At 45.7% G+C, this 7,843-nt stretch overlaps 1 non-coding gene across 1 annotated transcript; it reads right to left on the bottom strand.

Annotated features, from left to right (window-relative positions):
* Positions 1-1,746: 1,746 nt before the first annotated feature.
* On the bottom strand, positions 1,747-1,875 carry LOC117717476 (small nucleolar RNA SNORA31). The gene has a single exon (XR_004607949.1). It is a non-coding gene; the product is annotated as a small nucleolar RNA SNORA31 (small nucleolar RNA).
* Between the last annotated feature and the right edge of the window lie 5,968 nt (positions 1,876-7,843).

Below are 7,843 nucleotides of genomic sequence, written 5' to 3'. Positions count from 1 at the left end.
GAGAAAGCCTGGTAAAAGTTAAATCCTTTCTTATCTACTCTCTCTTTGGGGAAGAAGTTATCATTTTAGCCTGTCAAAAAGAAGCAATAATCTCTGTAAATGTTACCATCAGGCACAAGTGTGGGCACGGGCACAGCCACAGATATGCGCTCTCTCGCTCTCTCCTTCCTTTCTACTGTGAATGCCATCGAAAAGGAGCTGTAGCAGTCCCTTGTCACCATGAGGGAACGATTAGGATGCATACTCTTATTTCTAGATTCTCTGTTTGTGTGAGGAAAACCAAGCCACCATGTCCCTGGCGCTGTGAGTTTCTCTGTCATGTACAGCTGGATGCAGTCCTTACTCATGGTTTTAAATACCTCATCTTCTCAATGTCCACGAGAGCAAGGATGAACGGCGATTACCATGATCTTCAGGAGCCCCTATGCTCTGATCTCACCAGACTCTCCGTCTTGCTTCTCGGTGTTTTCCACGAGGCTACCCACCCCTTACTCCAAGCCTAGTCCAGCTTGCACAATCTCTTGTCTCTACAATTTCTGTGAGTTCCTAACTCATTTCCACGCCATTGACTTCCTCTAATCCTTTCTTCTCATGGAAGCCAGAGGGGTTTGGTGAGAGCCTTAACATAGCCCAGGAGAGCCTTGACTTCACCATACAAGTTTACAGCTCCTGTCACCATGTCTGGTTTGTATGGTGTTGGATGCCAGACCCAGGGCTCCCTGCTTTGCTGACCGAGTTGCATCCTCAGCCCTTGGGGGAGTTCTTTGTTTTTATTTCTAGAGGTTTTTTTTTTTTTTTTTTTAGATTTATTTATTTTTATTTTCTGTGTTTGTCTGCATACATGTCCGCACACCAGGTACATATCTGGTGCCCAAGGAGGTCAAAAGATTTCTGATCCATTAGAACTGGAATTACAGATGGTTGTGAATGACCACGTGGATGCTGGGTATTAAACCTGGTTCCTCTGCAAGAGCAAGTGTTCTTAACAACTGATCCTTCTCTCCAGCCCCTGGGGATCTTTTAAAACTCAAATCTAATCAAGTGTCTTTTCCATGCTTAAATACCTTCAGTGGCCTTTAACCTCTGTCTAACTCCAATCCAAATGCCTTAGTAAAACCTAAGTCATATGAAGATATGCAGGGTCAAGACTGCCGGCCAGACTCAGTGCTGACTATGCAATGGAGTCTTCTAGAAATATTTTTTTAAAAAACTCATCAATGGTTCAGCCCTGCTTCCTTTTCTGTGGTGCTGGTGAGTGTACCCAGTGTGCACTAGGCAAAAGCCCCGTCAGTGAGCACCATCATCCCCAGTTCCTGCTCATTCTGAGACAGTCTCCCTATGCAGCCCAGGTTAGACTCAATTTTGAAGTCCCTCTGCCCCAGTCTCCTAAGTGTTAGGATTAAAGGTGTGTGTCACTTTTTAAAAGAAAAAATTTAAATGCATTTTAATTTTAGACGACCTACATGGCATTTTTTTCTTAAAAAACAAACAAACAAACAAACAAACAAAAAACCAACCTAAAACAAACAATCCCCCGCCCCAAACAATGCCTCCACTTTAAATACTTAATAGTCAAAATAAAAGCTCAAGATGACATCAGTCCCATTTGTCCTAGGTCCTGGTGTTGTATGGATGGTAAGCAGCAGCCAGTTATGGTGACAGGTGATAGATCCGATTGGTTACTGCACAACAAAGAGACTGCTTTCCTGAGCAGCCCAGCTTGAGTGGGTAACTTTCAAAGCATATAGATGTGCTACCCAGTTCAACCTGGACTGCCACAAAGACAGGCACAGGGAGAGCGTTTCCTTTTGCATCCTAGGCAACCCAGAAGTGTGTGACTTTTAAGTGTTATGGTTTAGTTGATCTGAGATGCTCTGGAACACTGATTTATTTAACAAGCTCCTGGGTAGATTTTATATTTATTTGTTTTGGTTGTTCAAGATAGGATTTCTCTGTTGTAGCCTGGCTGCCTTGGAACTTTCTCTGTAGACCAGGCTGGCCTTGAACTCAGAGATCTTCCTGCCTCTTGAATGGAGTGCTGGGACCAAAGGCATGTGCTACCACTGCCAGGCTATCTTGGGTAGATTTTAAAAGACAAGAGTTGAGAACCTCTGCATTAGATCTGGCTAATCATCCTCCCTCACCAAATATCAGCCTGCCTGATCTCTTCAAAGGTCCGAGCTCTTCCACTCTCAGGGCTTTGCAGATGCTGTTTCTTCTGCCAGGAAGGTGCTTTCCCTTGTTTGCCATGTGTCACCTCCTCCCCTGGCCCCAGATTCAGTTTAAATGTCTCCTGTTCACAGAGGCCTCCCCTAAGTACTCAATGTAAAATGATTTCTCTTGTTACTATTGATTGTTAATTGAAATTTTTTCCTAATTCTATTGCCACCAAAAGTTCTGTGTTTATTTGTTTCTTAAAATTATTGCCTTCACAATAGATGATAGCCAGAAGAAGAAGGGTGTGTGTGTATGTGTGTGCGTCACACCATTTACAAGGAAAGCGTGTGATAGAAGGCGTTCTAAGAATAGAAAGGGAACACACTTACAAGTTAATAACTTAGTTCGTTCTTATTTTATGGATGCTGGCAGAAGACAAAAGACTCCGAGGCCGGAGACAGACTTTATTACTCACAGAAATAGCGCTGGTCAGTGTGTAAGCAGCGACTCTGGTTCTTTAATATCCAGTTTCCACCGGGTGATGTGCAGAGGTCCAGGTGTGTGTCGTGAGCTGTGTTACGGAAGCAGAGCTGGAGCATAGGGAATCAGCAGTGCTCCTTGCACTTTCATTCTTTTGGCCTTTATCCCAGAAGAAGACATAGTCTTTACAACGCTGAGCAGGAGACAAAGCTTCCCTATGTTCCACAGGGAGATGTGATCTTGGCCTTTCAAGGCTGCATTCTATGCAGGCATCTTTTGAGAGAGTCAGAAAACAGAGGCAGGTAGTCCTCTGGGTGGTAGGTCCATAAGTATGGGACAAGGCTTTGGGAGCCCCATGTTTAGCTGAGGTTTCTGCCTAGAGGTGCTTTGCAGAACAAGCACAGGATTCTGACAGACCAGGGCGGGGGGCTCATCAGTTAAAACTGTGAGGCAGCTGGAATTTGTGAACACAACACTGGAGAGGAAGGAACCATGCAGATATGACTGCAGTTCACATGGAGTTTCCTTGATGCTTGTACAAACAGGCAAGGACCAGCTATTGGGAAAACAACAACCAGGAGGCTGGAGGCCAAGCAGCTTCCAGAGTTCACATGGATGGAGGAGATGTTCCAGTTCTAACTAGAAGAGGCATATGGGCTCTGTGGTGCAGTGAGTATTGGTCTTAGGCATAAGATGTCTTGGTTTGGGATGCTATCCTCAAGTACTTGTCCTAAACGATAGGAATGTGTTACAGAGGCCACACCTATGAGGTTAGGTGCCAGCATGGGTGGGCTCTGGTGAGAGGCTGCACATCGTCTTCTTGAATTTTCATCTGGTAGAAGAGATCCAGGGAGCTCCCTAGGTAATAATGACATCCGAGAATGTCATTCACGAGGGCCCTAGCTTCAAGACCAACTTATCTTCTAAATGCCCCATCTTTGGGCACCATCACGTCATATCAGGGTTTAGAATTCCCACATGTGATACTTTTGCAGTTCTGGGGATTGAACTATTGAACTCAGGGTTGTGGAGATTGAATGCATGCACGTGTGTGTGTGTGTGTGTGTGTGTGTGTTGAGCAGGAGTGTGCCATGTGTAAGGATAGTTAACAGTATCCTTGGCTTTTACTCAGTAATTGGCAGAAACAACCTCCTAGTTGCGACACCCAAAATATCTACAGACATTGCCAATGTTCCTTCAGTGGAGATGAATGCGTATGGCCCCCGATTTAGAACCAGCATTCTGGAGCTATCATAATAAAGCAAGAGAACAAAGCTTGCAAGTATTTAACCTCTCTATAAAGAACTCAACCATGCGATTCCTCACTTCAAAAAAAAAGATTCAGCTACTCAACAGTGCCAACATCAACATTCACAATGTCCAGCTGTACCCAATCAAAAACTTCCAGGCATGCTCCAGAGCACCAGTCCAGACCCTGTACCAGGAGGCTGCCAGTGACAGTGACAGATTCACACATACCTCGAGCTGGCATACATGAAGATCTTCCTTTATGGCTGGAGAGATACCTCTGTGGTTAAGAACACATGCTACTCTTGCAGAGGATCCAGGTTTGGTTCCCAGCACCTACATGATGGCTCACAAGGGTGTAAACTCCAGTTCCAAGGGATTCCATGCCCTCTCCTGTCCCCCTGGCATCACAAGCATGTGATTCACTCACATGTGTATGTGCAGGCAAAATACACACATAGAAACTAAAATAAGTATTTTTCTCCTTATTTTTAGTGTGTGTGTGTGTGTATGTATGTATGTATGTATGTATGAGCACACGAGTGCAAGTAACTACAGAGGCCAGATAATAGTGTCAGATTCTTTGAAGCTGGAGTTATTGGTGATTGCAAGCTGCCTGCTGTGTGTCCTGGGGACTGACTTTTAACCCTCTGGGAAAACAACAATTGCTCTAACCACTGAGCTCTCTCCAGTCCCATGAAAGCTTCTTCTTTTTCTTTTTAAAATTTTTTTTTTCATGAAAGCTTCTTATAAAGATGTTCAGAGACTTAAGGGAAAAAAACAGAAACAGAATGAGAAGAGAAATATAATTAAAATCTCCCCCCACATAGCCTCTTGCCACTCTGCACCCCAGATTGGCCTTGAACTCCTGTCTCTGCCTCAGTCTTCAGAAGGCTGTGATTAGTTTGGCTCAAGGTACTACATTCCCAGCCCCCCAGAACTAACTACAGAATATAATATCTAAAGTGAAATAGTTACCAGATGGGCTTACAGCACATTGCATAGATATCGCAGAAGAAAATGTCTGTGAACATGCACACACAACAAAATCCCAAACCCACACCCAACCAACTCTCCTGGATTTTTTTCAGACTGAAGCCCCAGACACAGTGACTTACCAGGTAATTTCAGCAATCTCATGAGTGTGTAGTTAGAGCTCTAGATGGAAAACCCAGAGTGAGGGTAGGAAAAACTAAAATCTGAAATATACTCAAATACGGTATAAGCTCAATTATCAAAAAATCTGAAGTTGTATAAATACAAAGAAAACCACTCAAGAATATTATATAACATTTCTAAAACCTAACGAAGAAAAGAAAAACAATAAAATCAGGCAGAATGGTGTGGGGGAACCACACTGCTTACAGAAAAGGAAGAAGGAGTGCACACCATCTCCTCATTGGAACCATGGAACACAGGAGGCCCTTTCTGCTTGCTGCCCGGCCAAGGTGAGCAGCCTTCCTCTACCATGGTCCCCCCCCCATGATGCTCAGTCTTATGTCAGGCCCACAGCCAGGCACGGCCCAAACCCTCTGAAACAATCAACAACCAACAGATTTCTAAAAGAATCAGGTTGTAGGCCTGGCACATGTTTTTAATCCTAGCACTCGGGAGGCAGAGGCAGGCAGATCCCTGAGTTCGAGGCCAGCCTGGTTGACAGAGTAAATTTCAGGACAGCCAGGGATACACAGAGAAACTCTGTCTCAAAAACAAACAAACAAACAAACAAACAAACACCACCCAAAGGAAAGAATCAGTTTTCTTTCTAGGTTCAAATGCAGAGGAAGAAATCATACCTTCTGTGGCCAGCTGTGGGAGAGCCTTCACAAATGTGTCTGTTTCAATGATGATGACTGACCAAATCCTTCTGGAACAACCTGAACTGGGAGGAAATGCAGTAGCCAGGAAGCCTCACGCGGTGAATGGGGGTGGGGCTGGGAGCAACCTGGCAGGTCATTCCTGTTCAGATTAATCCAGGTGAGAGTGAGACCTTTTATAGTTTTACAGTAGGGATGAGACACTTTGGCGTGTTGAGAGACACGGAGGAGGCCCCATGATGTCACAGAATGGATCTATTCTTCCTATCCGCGTGCCTCCTGGTTACAGCTCACAGGTGCTGAAGACAGTAGAACAATCCCCTGGCCAGTGGTCACACACACTCCAGTGTTCTGAGTGTTGTCCCTCAATTACCCGGTGAGTCCAATTTGTGCTTCCCATATTCTTGGATGTGTGGCCACCACCATGGGTCACACCCTTAAAGAAAACTGACTCCCTTTTCCAGCAGCTATCAGGTGCCAATGGGTCCCCAGCTAAGGTAGAACCTTGTGCCTACTTTCTTCTCTGTGCTGGGATTCAGTCTGGCTTGAGCCCATACTCCCCTACTGCTGGCACTGGAGATTTGCTATTTCAGTTTTTGCCTGTGCATCACATCACCCCACAATATAGAGCAAGCAAGGAATGATGCCACTCTATGGAATGCCAAGCTACACTATCCAAGGACTGGCGAAGGAGACCTTCACACAAAAGCCTGGAAGGCCAGCAGGTTGACTGCCATAGCTGCCTCAGTTGCTCTCTTCCCATCTATAGAAGCAATTGTTTGCAAGCGCACATGGGCCATGGGAAGGGTCATCCCAAGGAAGTGAACGAGGGGAGATGTGTGTCAGCCGAGGTGGGTCTCCCTCAAGAAAGCACTGAGCAGGAAGCTGTCCGGAGCAGAATGATCCAGACTTACATGGTGATGCTCGAGACACTCGCCACAAGGGTGAATTATTGAGGTGGAAGGCCTAAAAGAACCATCCTTCACATGAGAATATTATTCAATGGTGGTTCGTTTTTCTTCTAGGAACGCTTGGGTAGGCAAACCTCTGGGGTCTGTTTCTTAGCTAGGAAAGACTATTCTATCTCTCAGGTTTTGTTAAGGCTTCATGGTGGAAATGTTACATTTTCATCACAAGGCTTCTGCGGAATCTTGGTAAAAAGTATCTAGAAGTGTCAGTGTTTCTCAGTAGCCTGTCTCTGCTCTTTCGCTTTAAATAGACGGAAAGTAGAACAAGTTTTACCAACAAGTTTGGGTTACTCGAAGTCTCATGAAGTGAGATGCAATTAACTGTGCTGAGATGCTGTCGTGCAATCTGTCACTGCACAACAGGGATGGATTTCCATTGCTTCAGTCATTAGGTGCTGTTCAACACCACTGTTAGCTTCCTGAGTGAGGTACTCACAGACTGAGGCAGATGGAAGAGTCAGGCATGACACACACACACACACCACACACACGCACACCACACACACACACATGCACACACCACACATATGCACCCCCCACACACATCACGCACACACACACACATACACACACCACACATACACATGCATACCACACATACATGCACACCACACACATACGCACACACCACACACACACACACATGCACACACCACACATACGCACCCCCCACACACACATCACACACACACCACACACACACACACATGCACACACCACACATATGCACCCCCCACACACACATCACACGCACACCACACACACACACATGCACACACCACACATATGCACCCCCCACACACATCACGCACACACACACACATACACACACCACACATACACATGCATACCACACATACATGCACACCACACACATACGCACACACCACACACACACACACATGCACACACCACACATATGCATCCCCCCACACACATCACACGCACACACACACATACACACACCACACATACACATGCACACCATACACACACATGCACCACACATACACACCACAGGCACACGCATGCACACGCGCACGCACACACATACACGTACACACCACATACACATGCACACACATGTACACATGCACACCATACACACACATGCACACATGCACACACACGCACACCACACACATGCACACCATACACACACACACCACACAT

This window comes from Arvicanthis niloticus, chromosome 11 (assembly GCF_011762505.2).
Source record: "Arvicanthis niloticus isolate mArvNil1 chromosome 11, mArvNil1.pat.X, whole genome shotgun sequence".
Classification (NCBI taxonomy): Eukaryota; Metazoa; Chordata; class Mammalia; order Rodentia; family Muridae; genus Arvicanthis; species Arvicanthis niloticus.
This window is presented reverse-complemented; position numbering and strand designations above follow the sequence as displayed.